General features: G+C 39.2%; 1 protein-coding gene and 1 non-coding gene across 2 annotated transcripts in view; both read left to right on the top strand.

Annotated features, from left to right (window-relative positions):
- Nucleotides 1-19,863, top strand: part of LOC145439700 (uncharacterized) — a 215,890-nt gene that overhangs the window by 50,439 nt on the left and 145,588 nt on the right. The gene's annotated exons all lie outside the window — the stretch shown is intronic.
- Trnav-aac (transfer RNA valine (anticodon AAC)) lies at nt 19,544-19,616 on the top strand. The gene has a single exon. It is a non-coding gene; the product is annotated as a tRNA-Val (tRNA).

Genomic DNA, 19,863 nt, shown 5'->3' on the forward strand with positions numbered 1-19,863 from the left:
GGGCTGTTGTGTACTGATGACGCATTTGTAAACTCGCCGAAGCGATTCGCACATGAGATGAGCGCGAAAATTTCAATTGCCAGTCGACATCCAACGAACTTGAGTCCTGGCGGAAATGAATCTGTTGCCACAACTGTGTTTGCTTAGTTTCCGAGTTAACCGTATTTTGTTCACCCAGAGTTTCCTGTCGCTGTGAGTTGATAATGAAATCCCATGAATATGAAGACCATGCACCGCAAAATATACTATTTCGGAAACACGCCACTAATCTACCGGTGCGTGACCTGACCCGTCTATCTATAAGGAGTGCTCACACTTTTGTGTGTTTTATGAATTGCTATTGCTTCATGAAGTAGAGACGTTCGTCCGACGCAACTTCCATTATATCTGGTTATGCAAAAGTAGGTTTACACGGGGTGCAGGTTTCCTAATAGTATGACTATTCAGTCAAAATATATTGCATAAATCGGTTATATAAACGCATTCCTTCATTTCACCACTATTTTCCATTATCAATATATTCCGATGGTGGGAAGAATGTTCTGTAATATAGCTTTTACATTTTGTATCGAGTGAATGGTACGGGGACAATGTCATCGCATTCGAGCGACGTGCATCGGTATGTTGTGCCAGGTAATGTCGTTGAAACAAATTATTGCCTAATGTCTCATAAAATATAGAACATGTTTCCCATAATACGGTAGGTGCATTTCGCCAATTAAACTGTAATTATATCACATGGAATTACAAAACAGCTACCCGTGCCTTGTGGCAAGAGGAATGAATTATTATCCAGCCACCAAGTATACGTTATTATAAACCGAATGCATTTATCAGCCTCGAACTGAGCTGTACAGTTCGCCGAATCAAATATTCGGACACTAGTTTATATACATATGAACGTAAAATTTCGGATGCGGTATCGTGAAGAGAACTTTGTTTCAACTGCATCTCTTGGTGCGATGAATGAAAATTATTTTCATGAAACATGATCATGACCCGTGCATAATTTTATGGTGCGATGGAAGCAATAATGATCCATTCACATTTTCCGTAACAACAGTCTGATTTACACATAAGCCATGAATCTCATTATGTATATGTTGCTGAGTTAGTGCCATCATAGACTAGAAGTACCGACCGTTCGCCGTATGGTGACAATCACTTAATTACGAAGGTGACGATAGAAGTGTGATGATCAGGGTTCTTGGTCTAGACGGGTTTAGCAGTTCTGTCTAACGAGCGTGTTAATTGTCATCAATATCCGGCAATATAGAGCTATTTGTATCACTTGTGCGTGTGATGAAATAAGCACTTGTTAGGCTAAATTATACTTTACTGATGTACTTTTACTAAATTTATTGTCGTCCTAATTATCACTGCAGTGGATTGATCTTGAGGCATAAGGTAGACAATGATGGGATATCGGTGTGCCAATGGGGCTTCTTCCTAACTTCAAAGAGAAGATATATGTCAACATCAATTCGGATCTCGATTGATCTTGTACGACTTACCTCCCTCTCGATTTAAACTGTGCATACACATTACACAACCCGACTCCTTGTACCTAATAAAACAATAAAGGCACGTAGACGAATTGGGATGTAAGCGGAGCAACCATATAATGGTATGTCTGCAGTTAAGTACTGCTACTACAACCATTCAATGAGCTGTTTGTTAGTGAAATGAGTTCTGAGTAGATTTGTAAGCAACACAACCGCTTATTTCACTGTGTTATTGGTTCACATTTGAATCATTGGTGATATTCAAAATCTTGAATCCTGTCCTAATCGAGATCCTTCTTACAATTAGGGTTGCATTTAAAACATATGGCTGTTTAAAACACTTTGTTTACAACATGTTTTAAACAAAGGCCCTCTTAAAAAAAAGTTGTAAAATCATGCCATAATCCAGGGGTGCCAACTTTCTTTCCTTTCACGGCCGCATTTCGACTACTTATGTAGCCTACGGCCGCATTCCAGGGCATAGTCGTAATGAACTAGCTGGACGCCAAGTAACCATGTTAAAAGTTGTGGACATTTCCGGTGAACTCCGGACTAAGCTAGGCTTACTATACGCTGCAGAGTCGCGAATGGTGACTGCGTGGCCGATCTGGCCATGTTACGGGAGTGTGTTTGTGTACTGTATAGTCGCGTAAAGAGCGAAAGTTTTTAAGATTCACTAAAGAATTTCGTCATTAATATTAGTATTTTTATATATTACCATCAAACTGTTATCCTTTTTTAACCTATGTGATCAGATTCACTGGTAAAGTTGATGGAGCGGGTGATTTCTAAAATTTAAGACAAGTTATAAATAATGATGCATCTTCGGGTGGGCCAATTGTTATTAGTCACTTTGTTGTATGCCGTTATTACTTGACCTCCCATCAGGATTGTTAGTATAGTTAGGAGCAAACGATTGCGAGTTTGTATTGCTATGTGGGGCGCATAATTTTGGTCTTCTTTTCGAATATGTACTGTGGGCGGTGGGCGCTGATTGGAAGGGCGATACTATATATTAAGATTAAAAAATGAGATCACATTGAATCGCGCGCAGCGCGAAGAAAATTTCAAGATCAGATAAAATCTCTCAAGAAATCGTGAGTCAATTCGTAAATTCAAATTGCATTCGACGGCCGCAAACACATGCTAATTGAACTACGTGTCCACTGTCCACGACCGCACAAATTTCCTCCTACGGCCGCAGGTTGGCCACCCCTGCCGTAATCGATCTTTATTCAAATCCACCGACCGCGCTGCTGTGTCAGCAGAAGAAATTTTTAATCAATCTGAAAATTGGCCAGTTGCTGCGCTCGCGGTTTGCCTGTATTCATGTTGTTTGTCTCTATGACGTCATAATTGGTTGTATGCAATGTAGCCAGATGCATGTTTTTGAAATTCTCCATTCATTGACGATGGCCCCTGAAGACTGAAGAGTGTGTCAGCTCGAAAAGATTCGGGTTTCAATATATTTGTGCAATGAATATATTACTTTAAATGTATATCAAATTTATATACCCAAAAAGGTCTCTTCATGCCATAATTGTGTAAATACTTTCCAAAAATATGTCGTATGAGCCTACGTAGAATTACCACCCAATATAGCCGACGTATACGATATGGGATGGTTGGAACCCTCAAAATAGTCAGTTCGACAGCTATAGTACGTAGATATTTTGTCGAAGAAGCTATATTTACCCTATATTTTCAATTATATTTCAATGTCAATCCACTATGACGTCACAATTGAATATCCGTGACGTTATGGCTTAAAAGAAAAACATGTTTTAAAACATGTGTTAAGCATGTTTGTTTTAAATTGATTTTTGTTTTAAATGCAACCCTACTTACAATATGTTAGTCCATCATCGTACTGTTTTGTGAGAACTCAGTTCGTTTTAAAAATAGGTCTACTTTCTTCTTCGCGTATATGGCCATCATTCGTCACAGCTGCGATCATTCTTCTTCCTTATGGGCTGTACGATGACAAACAAATATTACGTTAAACTTTGAAACGACTTTGCAAATAGGCTATGCCTCAAATATCAAGGGAGAACGTCATCTAACTGAACAGTTGAGTCGTCAATATGCTTCTCATCAGTTGCCCGGTATTGAAGATGGATTACATCCAGTGTAAACATCCTTTTATAGTTAACTTGTATTAGGAGTGTCGTAAGTATTTACTTCGTAAGCTAGAGAAAAGGTCATATTTGTGTTCGCTAATGCGAGAGGCATATCGTGGAGTCGAATCTCAAGTTTCAAGTATTCGAGGTAGGTGCATAGATGCCAATCCGATTTTAAACGTTCTGATGCTGGACGTATCATATTTCGATTTAAAACAAGGATTTCAATATCATACAACATAATCATAATATTCACTATTTTTGTACGCGTCACGGAAGTTATACATAGACCAAAAAGGAAGTAATTATGAATCGTAAAATTACGTTACTCTTATATTTTTATCCGTCAAATCTCCAAAAAGAATCCAATTAGTGGGTACTTGTGGTAACCAACTGTGCGGTGATGTTGAGTATGTTCAAGGGCGAAAGAAGCGATGAAATCTGTTCTCCGCCGACAGGCTTTCATTCGACTGTTATTAAACCTGTTATAATCCCAAAATATCGCGGGTCATTACAAGGGTATACGTCATCATCAAACGGGTGGAAGTTTATTTATGGCCCGGCGAAGTTTGTAAATTACGGTACGAGTTGTGCAGAAGCATCAGCGCTGGTTGGTATCCCAGAGCTCATTCGGATTAAATGACTTGGAGACTGCACTTTAACCATGCTTTATGATTCGGCCCGGCTTGCTGGAATGACGAACTGGTGCGCAGGCGTAGTACGGTAGTTGAAAAGTCATCAGTCTTATGAATAAATGTAGTTAAAATTATACTGACATCACACTCACACGCACATATACATTATAATTTATACATAAACTGGCAACGTATGTACACATTGTACAGCAAAGGCGTACTCACTATACAGTAAATTAGTACCAGTGTACAAAACCGTAGCCTACATGTACGGTACAATATCCTAATGTCACTAACGAATTCAATCTGAACGCACAATGAAACACGACCATATCCAAAATGTTGACAAATCGGGATGATGAACGGCATAGAAAGTCGTCGAAACTACCTCCTTAAGAGTAGACGACCATCCTTGGATAGTTCTATTGCAAACAATCGACGGAAATAGAGGATCAGGACCACTCCAATTCCACGTGAAACATAATCCACGCGGTTGATTTCGGCACCGCAATCTACCTAAAGAACTTGCACACGTCAATCATGTCGCTATATCCAGTTCTGTAATGTGCTTCTCCTTTTGCCAAATGTGTGATACCACAAGTAATTGCGTGGGCTACTTGTTACAGATATCAGGTTCGGGTTAAAGTTGAAAGATCATGTACGTTATTAGACCCTAAACGGCAGACATGACACGGATAATTCAGGACTTGATACATAACCTATCCTGTGGCATGCAATACTTGAAATGCTATTTTTGACTGAATAGGCGCATCGAAAATGCTTCATTTGGCGATGCGTCCTCATTTGAACTTTTGCCTCACCGCAGACTTTTTATTATGACGTCGAGAGGCACTGCTTGTAGCGACTTCTCTAGTTGTGTGGGTGGCCCAGAATTCTGATGTCGTTATTTGTCCAAATGCGGAAGGCAGTGTTGTTGAGTTGATACGACATGACTTACGGAGTCTTTAGGAAATAGTATCCTTACCATATTTTGCCAATCCATTGCTTAACGGTAGCTTGTACGGCTAACTACAAGCATACTATTAACATTACATAGCATAGTATAATGTTTTGGGATTACGAGGTGCTGGAAGGTCATGACATTGACAATGTTTACTAGTATAACACCCACTACTCATTCATTAATCGGCGTTTGTGCTCGTATCGTCAAATATATTCATTCTACTGAGGTGCCTAATTATATTTGGAATGTCCGTAGGCCGCGTAGGAGAAGCTGCCTTTGTCACGCGTTGTAAACATATCCTACGAACGTGTGAGTGTGCGAGAAGAGTTCAAACGTAGATTCTGTCTGTTGGTTGTAGTTTATATCCGCGACATACCAAATAAGGTAACATAATTCATGTGATGTGATCTTCCGTCAACAAACACCCCTAAATCCTGCTTCACCCAGTATATATTTTCCCGATGGAATGTATTCTACAACCATTCTAATGGCTGGACATTTCATGACATGCCCGTCGTTTCTATAGGTATCATAGTGATCGACCCGTAATCGGGAAATATTGGGTCATTTCTATCCATAAATTCCTAATAAATCACGGTGAACTGTGCGCAGAAACCCTGACATATAGGTCTTGGTTACTACAACAATATTGGCGCCGTGAAAAAGAATTCCTCTGTTATGGTTGACCAGACCACTGTTCATTTAGGCATCTAATTTCATCTCTGAAATACCCAAAAAGAGACCACAATCATCAATCATCATGCAATATATGTCAATAATGATGGCCTGAAATGGAGACATAGTGCGCGGATCAGATTTGTACAGTACACACTACCGATCTAGTTATACGGTCAACTAACTACAATTTATTTTAGCATAGTTCAAGTTCTAGTTGCGTATTTCGAAAAATGAGTAGTTCAAGTTCTAGTTCTAGTTGGGGATTTTGAAAGTGAGTACAGTTCGAGTTCGAGTTCCATTTGCACACTGAAAAGTATAGTTGCCGAACAACTTGAAAACCCGTATGACCATTTGTAGTGAATCGTGATACCGATGGTTTGTTCTAGTTCTAGTTGAGACATTTGAGAATCCAGCATAGTTTGTACAAGTCTGGAACGGATTCATTCAAGCGTAATCGTAGAATTTATCTACCCTTTGCATCTTGAATTCGCCCAACATTTGTGCCAGCAGAACGAGTTTTCGTATCATCTAAAATAGTACAATGAGCTGCGATCTCTCAGCCTCGATTGTTCGAAATGTCATGTCGGTGCCATCATATTTGGTGATACGATTGTTGAATGTTGATATATAATGTTCTTTCTATAATTCTCTACTATAGTTGCTGACGATTACTCTTGACGAGTGTCAGATGAAAATAATCGGGTTCATTTCAATATGAATAGTTGAATACACTATATATTGAATTGTATATTGAAGTTTTGTACCACTAAGAGTATCTTGAATTCTGCAATATATAGTCTGCACTACAATTTCTGGCTTATGTTGGCACAGTTCAGTGAATGATATACCATTACACTATGCAAATAAATGAGTTATCGACGAAATGACCGATCCCTAGGCGTCGGCCTTCCGTACGCGGGCCGAATGTCGTAATTCCTATGTTACCAAATTTGTTTATCGCAGGATACGTTTTGGTCCTTTCTCCTTTATATTTCCGTAGTCGTAAATGTCTTACAATCCTGGTGGCGCCGTACCTGTGCGGCGCGGGTTATAAAATCGCATCATTAAGCAAGTTATAGTACAGTACTATAAATCCTGATGCGATTACGTTCAACCAGCCGGTATCCTATACTCTACTACACCGGGGTATAGTGTCCATTGTTTACATCGATGCATTTGTGATGATTCGACGTTTATGTATCGATTATCACGGTCACACACACGTGTTGGTTATTTAGCGCACGCAACTTTCTTCCCCCACTCTAATCGGAATTTACGAAAATGGTAACTTAATTGCCAAATGCCCACTACATGCAATGGTGGCCATTCCCTGATTTGTATGAATACCATTCCTGATATATCCATTTAATATCGAGTTTGCTGAATAATAGGAATATTCTAATTTTTAATATATTTTGTATAGTGTATACTGTATAGTGTATAGTGTGTATATACAGTGGTGGCTTTTGGGGTGGGCGAGGTGGGCGGTCGCCCAGGGCCCCCCCTGGTTGATTTACGCGCTTTCAAGGGGGCCCCCCCTCCTCGGTTTACGCGCTTTTTTTAAACTATTTCTCCGGTTTACGCGCTTTTTTTCCAACTATTTCTCCGGTTTACGCGCATTTTTCCAACTATTACCATTTTCTGAATAACCGTGGAAATCTTTGTATCCATAAAGGATATGGTACAGTACCGTAAAAAGTAGTCAATCATAATCCTCATTTTTTTAGTTATCATTTTTCGAATAACCGTGAAAATCCATGCACCCATGTAGAATATGGTACCGTAAACAGTTGTCGATCATGAAACTTCTGTATGCGGTAAAAGAGCATACTTTGATTTTATAACGGGGGCTCCTACGTTTAAGCGATTTTTATTATCATTTTGCAAATAACAGAAAATACATGCAGGCCTACCCATATAAAATATGGTACTGTAAACAGTTGTCGATCATTAAATTTCTGCACACGTTGTACGAGCTTACTTCGATTTATGAGGGGGGGCCTCCTGCATTTACGCAATTTTTGGTTATCATTTTGCGAATAACCGCGAGTATACATGTACGCCTGTAGAATATGGTACCATAAACAGTTGTCGATCATTAAATCCTGCACGCGTTGTACGAGCTTACTTTGATTCATGAGGGGGGCCCTCCTACATTTACGCAATTTTTGGTTATCATTTTGCGAATAAGTGTCAAAATATATGTACCCATGTAGAATATGGTCCCGTAAACAGTTGTCGATCATTAAATTCTGCACGTGTTGTACGAGCTTACCTCGATTTTATGAGGGGGGGGGGCTCATACATTTGCGCAATTGATTATTATCATTTTGTGATAACCGTGAAAATATATGTGCCCATGTAGAATATGATGCTGTAAACTGATGTCGATCATCAAATTTCTGTGCGCTGTAAAAGAGCATACTTTGATTTTAAGAAGGCGGCTCCTACATTTAAGCGATTTTTGATTATCATTTTGCAAATAACTGAAAATACATGTAGGCCTACCCATGTAGAATATGGTACTGTAAACAGTTGTCGATCATTGAATTCTGCACGCGTTGTACGAGCTTGCCTCGATTTTATGAGGGGGGCCCTCCTACATTTACTCAATTTTTGGTTATCATTTTGCGAATAACTGTGAATATATATGTACCCATGTAGAATATGGCACCGTAAACTGTTGTCGATCATCAAATTTCTTTGCACGTTAAAAGAGCTTACTTCGATTTTATGAGCGGGGCCCCTCCTGCATTTACGCAATTTATAGTTATCATATTGCGAATAACCATGGGTATCCATGCACCAATGTGGAATATGTTGTTGTAAAGATCAAATGTTTTCACCGATTAGAAGTGCATGCTTTGTTTTGACTACCGTACTCTATTCATTTTGTAATTAGATGAAAATCTTCTAAGTGCTCTTGAAGGCGACGCGGTTTATTAACATGCTTTGAGTCCCCCGCCCAGAATCCTTGCAGATTTTGGTATCGCACTATTCACTCACCAAGTATTCACATAATTTTGAAGACCCGGCAGCTACTCCTTTTCTTCTAATTTTTACGCGAATTCTATTGTCACGCGAATTGGATGATATCCACTTGATTCTCTCCAAAAATGGCTATCCGGACCACATATTAAAATGCTCCATCTCTAGGGTATTGAAAAAATCGGATACAGCTCCAAAATATGGCCCAGAAAAATGCCCGGCATTTTTACACCTACCTTGGCTAGGTAACGTGTCTAGCCGATTTGAAAAGCTTATTAAATCGGCTGTTCACCGTTGCTACTACAGCGTTAACACGCATGTAGTGTACACGACGAAACCCTTGTTACCCAACTCTCGAAAAGATGTACTTCCTGCCTTTGATGCAAGTAATGTTGTTTACCAATACAAGTGCCACTGTGATAGTAGGTATGTAGGACGTACATCTCAAAGATTGTTTGAGCGTATTAAGCAGCATATCCCAAAATTGATTCGGTCAAAAACATGCGTAAATGATCGCACGGAGCTCACACGTCAGTGCAAATTGGCTGCAAAAAACAGACTGCTATGATGATTACCAAGCATATGCTTCGTCAATCGGTCAGCATCTGAGCGAAAACCTTGCCTGTGCACAGCACTATGATGACAATATGTTCACTGTCATTGCGCGTGGTAGGTCTGTGTTTCATTTAAAAGTGTTGGAGTCTACTATTATTCAGTTGAGCAAACCTATTTTATGCAGACAGAAAGATTTCCTCTATAACCTACAAATTTCTCATTAGTGCGTGTTGTTCCGTGCGTGTAATTGTTTATTTACAAATTGTGCTGCTACTATAGTACCGTATGTCCGTATACTTCGTAGTTTGTTATTGTTGCCATTGATACGATGCGAATTTCATGGTCTGTGATTTTGATTGTTGCGTCATACTTTGCCTTTTTGGTTTTGCTTTTAAATCTGTTTAAATCCCTTTAGTGTGCCGATAACTCTTGAAAAGAGGCACCCGAAAAGTCTTCGAGTTTAATAAATATACTGCTACAATGGATGTTGTATTGAAAGCTATATTCAAGTTCTGTACCACGAACCAGTAATTTTTATTTAGGAGAGATTTGTGCGAGAGACGCGATCGCATCCGCTAACGTGAAATTTTGTTGTGAATGATTATCACTTTCTTGATATTTTTAAATAATATTCTACACCTTTTTCTCAGTGCTTTAAAATTACAATAACATTAATACTACAGTGTATACAGTAAGTATATATTTTCAGTGACTGGTGCAGCTCATTCATTTTCAGAAATAGGCTAACTCCATGTCAGTAGCCCTAAAACAAATTGATTGTTTTTTTCAGTTTTTAGATTTGACAGAAATTTGGATCAAATGATTTTAAAATATATCCGAATAGCCTACATCACAATTTCAAGTTTTTAAATTCAATATCTAGCTTTTCAGGTTGGCGCATGATAAAAAACAAGCTTTTCCGGCTCATTCAATCGTAATATTGATAGAATTTTTGGTAGGTCTGTACATAGCTATCTTGTAGAAGTTGATCTAATATATCATTCAAGTTACAATTTAGATTTTTTGTGTACGGCACTCAAGTTTAAAGTCATTGCTAATGAAAATCATTGGAGTATTCCTCTTATTTCTGTCAAATTAAAAATTTTCATCTCTAGTCATGATATGGAAGCTATTATAACATAGAATGCTGAAAATTGAGTTTTTATTGAATATATAATTTCAAAGTTGTGACAGCAATGTAGACTAAATTGTAGGCAGAAGTCGGAGATTTGGATAATGTTTAGTTCCTCTTGAAACTGGCGTTCGCCATCTTTGTGTGGTCAGTGTTGCGACAACGATATTTGAATTTGACGCTGTGTATGACTTGATTTTGAAAATTATCATGAGCCTGGTTCTGACCCCTCACCTCATTTTATTGTCAGGTTCAAGAGCTTCTTCTATTCTCTCTAGACATTTAGACGAGGTGGTCTGGCTAAGCTGTTTCATAACCGGTACCATTGCAAGCATTCAATGTAAAATTTACCATAAACATGAAACAATGTCTTGATTAGGTCATTTCTGGGACAAATGGTGATTTGTCATATACCGGTATTTGTTCTTTTCTGTAGGTACTTTTGCTGTGTTAGCTGTTACGACTAAATAATTTTTCTTTCTCTGTAGAAATATAGTCCATGAGCTAATCCTTGTTGAGTGATCCGGTAGCCTAATAATTCTTGATGACCATAAACTCCTCTTGGTTGAGTCATCTTGTCAAAGAAGGGAAGTCATTGTTGTTGTTGTTGTTTTAAGTATTCATGAATCATGATGTCTCCACTGCTTTGGTAAGTTTACGCCAGGCCAATATCATTTTGTACCCGTATGATAGTTTCCATTTAGTTGTTCTTTTAGTTGTACTTTTGGTGTCATATTTCCTATCATTTTGATTTCTACTTTTTTGAAGTACTAAATGCATCAATTCAATTGTCCGGTCATAATAGTTTCTTCATTCATTGGAAGTTTCAATTCTATGTACGTGTTCTATCAAATTCACTGTTTGGTCACCTTAGTGATCGATTAGCTCTTGGTCTTATTCAGGGTTGCAATTGAGTCAAATGTCAATTCTATTTTTATATTTTGATCTGAGCTAAGTCGAGTCACCAAAATATCACGACTCGAGTCATTGCAATCCGGTCATCGTTTCCTTGAAAAATTATGAGCTTTATCTTTTTGATTTTCCATTGCCACTCTATTTGTGATAACTTTCACGCATGAAAATCACATCTTGAACTTGAATGACACAGTTGCCTGTTGACTTTGTGATTGATTTTATAGTAAATAGTTACATACAACACAAATATTCCATAAATTATGACGTAGTTTACAGACATGCAATATATGTAATAGTTGTAATTAGAGGGGTGGGGGGTCTGGGGGGCGGAGCCCCCCAGAAGCTGTGTTTATAGATATATGGGGGGGCCTGGAAGTTTCGCCCAGGGCCCCCCCAATCCTAGGGCCACCACTGTGTATATAGTATATTTATATAAAAGTAGGTGGTTCGTGGTACAGGACTTGAAGAGTTCTGTCATTACAAGATCCATTGCAGTAATACATTTATTAAACTCGAAGACTATACGGGTGCATCTTTGAAGAATTGTCGGCACACTAAAGGGAATTGAACAGGTCGAAAAAGTAAACCAATAATACAAATTATGACATAACAGTCAAAATAACAGGCCATCGAATTTGCATCATAACAATGGCAACAGCGATACCACAATCCAACCTGTATTTACGGGTGGGTTCACTCCATAGGTAGATCTAAATTCCATACCACGTGAACCATGCAGGATGACGAGTAGCTTATTTGTATGTTCCTCTCGGGGCCTGCATGCGTTACTTAAGTATTAAGTATATTAAGTAAGTAGGCCTACCGGAGCCTACGATACTTACGGCCTAATACGGCACATTACACTTGCAGGCCGACACTCCCAAACAGACATCACGATTGACTCAGCGGTTGTTTTTACTTTGCTTGTCGACAATACTAAATGCCTCCCATCTTGAAGCAAAATGCACTCATTTCACTCGGCGAGATCTAGCTAGACCAGGGGTGGGCAAACTTTTGAGCTCGCGGGCCGCATTCAACATCTGAATCCATTCGCGGGCCGCACTATATAAAATGGGATTATAAACCAAAACGTAATATTGGTATTTGATTATATACTGAGGACATGGAGATAATATATGTGCTTATTTAAAACAAACATTGTTTTGATGATATCGTACACGCCTCAGAAAGATAGTGGCGAGATTTCATAGGCTGGTCGACCTCAATAACCAGTTTATCAAACCTGTAGAGATGAAAGTCGGTTGTCCCGATTCTTAGAACAGGATTGGAATTTAAATCTTTGAGCAGCGATCTGTTCATAGATTTACTAATCTCGCTTTTGGTTCAGTTCCACTTCCAGGACACACAATGCACACAGAATTATAACCATGTTAGCTTCAAACACGCTTCCACTATGTGCAGGTAAAATATAAATGCCCCAATGCTACGCATAAAGAGGACGAATCTACCTAAGACACGCGCGAAACGGCTTTTTATTAGCACAACACTGAAATATTTAAAACTGGAGTGGCCAATCTGAAATCCCACTCGTGATCCGAATTATGTCGATCTCGTTTAGGATTTCTGTGATGTTTAGCAGTTGAACCCTTTCAAACTGCGTGGGCCTTGAGATCGGCCTGTCGGGCCAGAAATTAAACATAAAAAATAAAATAAGAAGTATTTACCTTAGAACAGTGGTTCTCAAACTTTTTAAGACACGCCCCCCATCCCATTATGATGGTGAAAGATTTCGCTCCCCCGTATCGTCATATCACAAAACGCAACCAGGTTGCTAGCAACCTAACGGGTAGTCTGACGGCATGGAAGGTGACTAGGAATGAGAGAGTTTTAAATGTGAAATTCAGACTGAATACAGGGCAACAATTATGAAATTGTTGGTAAATCGCGCGGGCGCGATTTTTTTAGCCTAGCTCAGCTTCTCGCCCCATGTCTGATGCTTTCACGCACCCCAGTTTGAGAACCACCGTCTTAGAATTATCCTGGTGAAATATAGGCCTACTAATAAATAGTTTAATCCAGTCCCTGCATTATTTCGATTTTTAGTACGCATTTTATCAATATTTTTAGAAAGTTTCTTTAGACTCTCGCGGGCCGCTCAGAACGATGTTGCGGGCCGCATGCGGCCCGCGGGCCGTAGTTTACCCACCCCTGAGCTAGACGGTTGCATGTGGTTATATGCTGCTGTATTGGCCGTCTTCTACTTATAATACAAGGTAGGCTACTGTAAAGTTGCGATTGCGCTATTCACATTTTGAGGCAAGGTTTTCGAGCTAGTCGCCAAGTTAGAATTATTATTTAATGATTTCACGATCAGTTATTAGTGTAGTAACAACTCTGTACGATTGCAGTGGAGGTATGTTTAGGAGCCGTTTTGACCATCCGGTAGCATCTAGGTAGGTAATTATGTAGCTGGAAATACTACTTCATGTTGCACTAGTTGCAGTATTAAACAAACTAATATCGGCTAGAATTCGTGGTGGTATTTTATGCGGCATTTATGACAGTGAATTTTGACATATTATATGTATGCTTGACGATGCAGGCTTGGCTTAATGTATAATTGAACGATAATGGTCAACAAATGTTGTGTTCACGGCTGTAAATCTGGATATTTAACTACTGAACAAAAAGTTTCGTCGTTTCACTTTCCATTTGACGATGCAGAGTTACAAAACAAATGAATATCTTTTGTGAATAGGCGCGATTGGAAACACACTCTCAATTCTGTAATCTGTGAATTGCACTTTGAATCAAAGTACAGCACCGACTCTTGCTTGCGAAAACGACTACGTTTGGAGGAAAAACCAGTCCTGGTGAAGGCACTGCCAGAGACGAAATTACAGGAACTTGGTTAACAGAGGAATTGCTGGATTGCATTGCTACTCTCAATCGCCATAGAGTTGCTGTTCGAGGACTTGTGTCGGATAATCATTCTTCAAATTTAAAGCATTTGCATTAAGAGACAAAAATACCCTGAAAATGATGGGTTCTCTTTTCATCATCCATCCTGCGCCAAGAAAAGATATCTATTTTTCGATTCTGTACGTCTTGTAAAGAGCATATGAAACAATTTACTCCGGGGCAAGAAATTCATTTTTACTCCATTTTTTCCTCCTGAAAAGATAATTCTGCTCCGTTTCATCCTGAAAAATTAAGATAAACTACTTGGAGCATGATATTGGTGTTTCAAGTTCAACTCATTTTGATCATTTCAAACAAGTGGCGATTGAAATTACCGAATCAATTCTATGTCCTGACAACGAGGAGGTGTCGTATGTTGTGGATGGGTACATTGCTAAGGAGGTCCTCGAAAAATTGTCTTGTCAAATATGTTATGAGTCCTTTTTTATTGAGTCCTGTGGCGCAAGTTCACGTTATTTCGACTTGCTCGGTCGTGGGGGACTGCTTGCTCCCTCAGAACCACTCGCCAAGTTTGTTGCATCCAGTTTTTCAATCCTAGATGGTCTGATAAAATCATCTGCTCTAACCCCCCAAGTTGCAGTGAGAGAAGCTGGTCAATATGTTTTGCATCGTTTTTTTTGGGGGGGGGGGGGGTGGGGCGGGGGAGCTCAAGTTTTGCATGTTGTGATCATCGAGATCGAGCTTTCAAATTGGCGAGCAAAATCATTGTGAACATATATTATAATAAAAAGCAGAAGCTGGTAAATGCCTCTGTGAGAAAAGATGCTGCGACAGACTTTAAAAAACGGCAGTTGAGCAGCAAGACGTAGTTTGCGTACTGCAGTAATTCATTTCACTTGCAGAACTTCTATGGCTAAGCTTCATGTAAGTTTTTCAGAGTAGTTCCAAATGAATTACTTTCATTTTTACGTGCTTGGATTCGTTTTACCATGCAATAAAATACTTTTACATGCCCAATGGGGGATTCTCGTTACATTGTCTTATTCTGCGTTTGTGGATAAATACGTTGCGACGCTGTCACTTGGCTCTTAATTTGGTTGTTTCACCTGAAAGTACTAATTTTGACTGTTATACGACTTCATTAGACTTGTATATGGCGAGGCGTTTGGTATCGAGAAGTGAGATCGCAAACAATCATTGAGTCAGTCGTGATGTCTGTTTTGTAAGCGTCGGCCTCTTATATCCTGCAAGTGTAATGTGCCATATTAGGCCGTAAGTATCGTAGGCCCCGAGCCTACTTAAAGTATCGTATTTAGTATCGTAGGCCCCGTTCCACCTCTTTGAAACAGCAATACGTTTCTTTTTGAGTCGAAGCCGACACCAAAATATCTACGTATGGTGTTGGAGGCCTATCAAGGCTCCAACTTGACATCCGAACTGAGTGAGAGGTGTTTTACAAACGCTTAGAAGTAAGAGCGCGGTGCTTTAAATCGGCCGTACGAAAAACCAAAGTCACCCTTGAAGGAATTAGGGGTTGAACAATTGATTTTCTCTTGCTATTCATCCGGGCTGATACCAGACAAGTGGTCGCTAGGGCTGTTCAAAAATAATTTTCTTTTCCGGACTCCAGCCATTCACGGATTAAATTGTCAGGTTACTCTAAAAAACGCTGCACACCAAATTTGGTTCAATTCTAACAAGTATAAGACTCCGCAGATCCAATTAAAAATTTTAATTTATTAGGGAAAATAGAAAAAAATATTAAATTTTTCTGCCAACCCCATGAAGTTGTTGAGCTGTCTTCAAAGACGATGCAAAACAAATTTGACTCAATTCCAACAAGTAGAAGCGGAGTTATTTGTGTTTTTCGTCGATAATTCTCGGATTTTCCTTGATTGGCGGAGTCTTATACTTGTTAGAATTGAACCAAATTTGGGGTACATCGTTTTTTAGGGTAACCTGACAATTTATTCAGTGAATGACTGGAATCCAGAAAAAAGTTATTTTTGAACAGCCCTAGTGGTCGCCCGATATTCGACCCTATTAAAAACGAGAGGCCATACGACATTATTGCATCGGGACACATTAACATGGGGGCACATTAGCATGGTGACACATGGGCATGGGGACATATACGGATGGTACAAATAAGCATGGGGAACATGGTAATGCGGTCACGCGGCGCGGAGCATAGGAACATGGTAGCGCATCGATATGGGAACATATGAGCATGGGGACACATCAGCATTGTTGACATGTTGAAATATGAGCATGGTGACACGGGAGCAATCTGAGCATGGAGGCGTGCGCATAGTGACTATTGATCGTGATATAACATATTACTATTATCGAAGTAGCCGCAACAATTATATCCTATTCAATGTCAGTGGGTGCTGCTACATGATTGCATCGAGTTACACATGTTTTGATATCGATAAGGTGTAGAATTTAGTGGTTATCCTGAAATCAATAGAGTGTTTTGCCACTCAAATATCCTGATTTAGATATGTGTTGTGATTTTGATGGTGCTCCGGTGAACAAAAACTCGCCAACGGATAGTAAAGTCTTATCGAGCAGACAACAGCACCGTAAACCCATCCTTCAACTATAGGCAAAGTTCGTGTCCTGAATTATGACGAACAACCTTCATAACAGTATTACTGATAACCATCTTTTGCGTGTAAGATTGCTGAGCCCGTCCGCCGATGAACAGCCTCATATTCCTCGCCCGGATTCATGTTCTTATATCAGGAGAAAGAAGTCGATGGTGGTGGATCTACCAACTATGCCTACTTAAATTTTACATTTTACATCCATACTTGCAAAATGTACATATACTATACAATACTATGCCTCGGACAAAGAGGTATTTTCAGGAAAACAATATATTAGATTAGAATTAAAATTAGAGCATAGGAACAATTAAGTTACAAATTAGATTAGAATTAGAACTAGAGCATAAGAGGATTTAACAAATTAGATTAGAATTAGAATTAGAACATAGAAGCATTTCACAAATTAGATTAGAATGAGATTACTGGCATTTTGCTCTAATTTAGTGAAATTAGATAACTAGAATTATCTAGTTGTCCAAGTCTGCTTGCTATATGCATCTGGTAGTTAATTTTTTTGAATGAATTCTGTCAATAATATTGGCTTTTCCATATTACTATATAGTTTTATCCTCTCTCCGCCCACATGATCAGAGTTAGCGGTAGAGTTGGTGGAGGATAATGACTACAAAAATACAGGCAGGGTAATTGTACATCGTTAAGTCATATTCATTTCACACCGATAAGATTGTTTATCAGCCTTATGCCGGTGCGCACCACGGAGCTTTATAAACACCCCACATCCAGTGGTTTCCAGCCTTTTTTGGTTGCGACTCAATCTCCAATTTGAAAATGTTCCGTTACCCAGATCAAAATTTGACGAGCTGATTATTAAAAAATGTCAGCACCTTTGCCCGGATTTTGGAAGCTGATTACGTTAAACATCTTCGCGAACCCCAGAATAAAGGCAACGACCCATACGTCTGGAACCATTATTTTTGAATAAAGCATTAAAACGGCCTTAACCATCTCTAGGAATATACCGTTCTCCTATAATTGCTATTACAATTAGGTTTATTTCAGTAAATGAAGATTATTTTTATTTATATTTCATTGCAGTTTTTGCGAGGGTGGTAGTCCCCATATTAAAGTCAATAAATATGATGATAAATCGAGCGCAGCGCGAAGAAAATATCATGTAGCATAAATATTCCCAAAAATAACGGTACATGTTGATTTACGAAAAAATTATGATCCTACGTGAAGTCTTCAAAATTCCGGACATTTTGGCATATTTTTGAAATTCCTCCCGGGCGCAGGTTTGGACAGTGAAATTCCGGACATGCCCGGGAAATTCCGGACGTATGGCAACCCTAACATAGAAGGAAGATTCATTCGAATAGTACCGCGAGTTGGTATATAGTTACAGAATGTGGTGTTTGCTCTAAGCCAGTGGTCGGGAACCTTTTTTGACCGAAGAGCCATATTGGCCCTATTTTTTTCCATCTAAACTCCCAAAGAGCCATACATGCCAATCAACTGTTACGTCACAATTGGAAATTCGTGACGTCATGGTAGCACTAATTCGAACTCACGACATGGGATTCCTCGTGTGCGCCATATTTTATCTGTAAAAATTGATATTTATTGTTCTAAAATAAAGCTCGAAACGAGAGGTAAGGCACAGACGGGCCAAGCTTTTCAAGTAGCTTAGAATTTATTATAACTGATAATAATCGAATTTGACTGTCACACTGATTCCGAAAATCGAAATACTTATCGACTTCTCAATTCTCAAAGTATTCGGCGGTAACATAACGTTGCGCTACACACATGCATTTTATCGCCGTTACTACACAGGGCTATACTTACCAATCAAGAACGTGGATAGCTATGCCGCTGTTTCTAATTCGAGTTTGTACTTGTGAATGTCACATCCACAACAGTTCATTTCTCGCCTTATATCAGTGAGACAATGTGTATTTGAAACCTGCGTTTTAAAATGGGCGTCGCCATGTCTGCTATGCTCTTTTAACAAGATTTCGAGTCAGATGCGAATGATATTGGCCGCCGGTGTGACTGTAACTTGAATTTGATAATTTTGAAAAGAGAGTGTCCTAGACCCTAAACATGAAAACGGCATTGTCTTTGTCTCTCACACACACGTTTATAACTGCCACGAGAATAAATATTCTGGCCAACAAGTCGCTGCAATATTGATCAATTCAGTACAAAAATAAATATTTGGCAAAGAGCCATATCTTATACCCAAAAGAGCCATATATGGCTCGCGAGCCATAGGTTCCCGACCACTGCTCTAAGCGAACCAACGACTTCAGCCCACTGCTAGTTACAGTTACCGGTTGATAATCGTAAAAATCGTAGGCATTTATATTTTCATCAACCCATGACACATTATTTACAAGGCGATGCATGCGTGTTCTGCTAGGAGTACTGAGCGTTATAAACTGAACTGGTCGTAGTTCAGACGGCATTAACCATAAAATATTTCGTAGTAATGTGGAATAATACCCTAATAACTGTCATGATAAACACACCATTGTTTGTTTATCAGTTTCGCTATTTAATACTGCAATTCTCTCGTATCTCGCGGCCGTTTCCGTAGTGTAGTGGTCATCACGTTCGCCTAACACGCGAAAGGTCCCCGGTTCGAGCCCGGGCGGAAACACATTTTAATTATATTGTTCAGCAGCTTCCACTCGAATTCGCTTCTCCGCTACACATTTTTTCGGACCCGCATTTGCAATTGCAATTGCATTTGCTCTTGAGACGACCTATTCGTTTTCACGTTTAATAGTTGACGAAAACATCTAATGACGAGTAACAAGGCTTTTATATGTCATATCCTCACCTCCAGTCAAATTTGATTTTGACGAAACAGTAAATTTGTGTCTGTTACCATTCAAGATTAGAAC

The sequence above is a fragment of the Botryllus schlosseri genome, chromosome 5, assembly GCF_051294905.1.
Source record: "Botryllus schlosseri isolate E-star chromosome 5, Bs_hap1, whole genome shotgun sequence".
In the NCBI taxonomy this organism is placed as follows: Eukaryota; Metazoa; Chordata; class Ascidiacea; order Stolidobranchia; family Styelidae; genus Botryllus; species Botryllus schlosseri.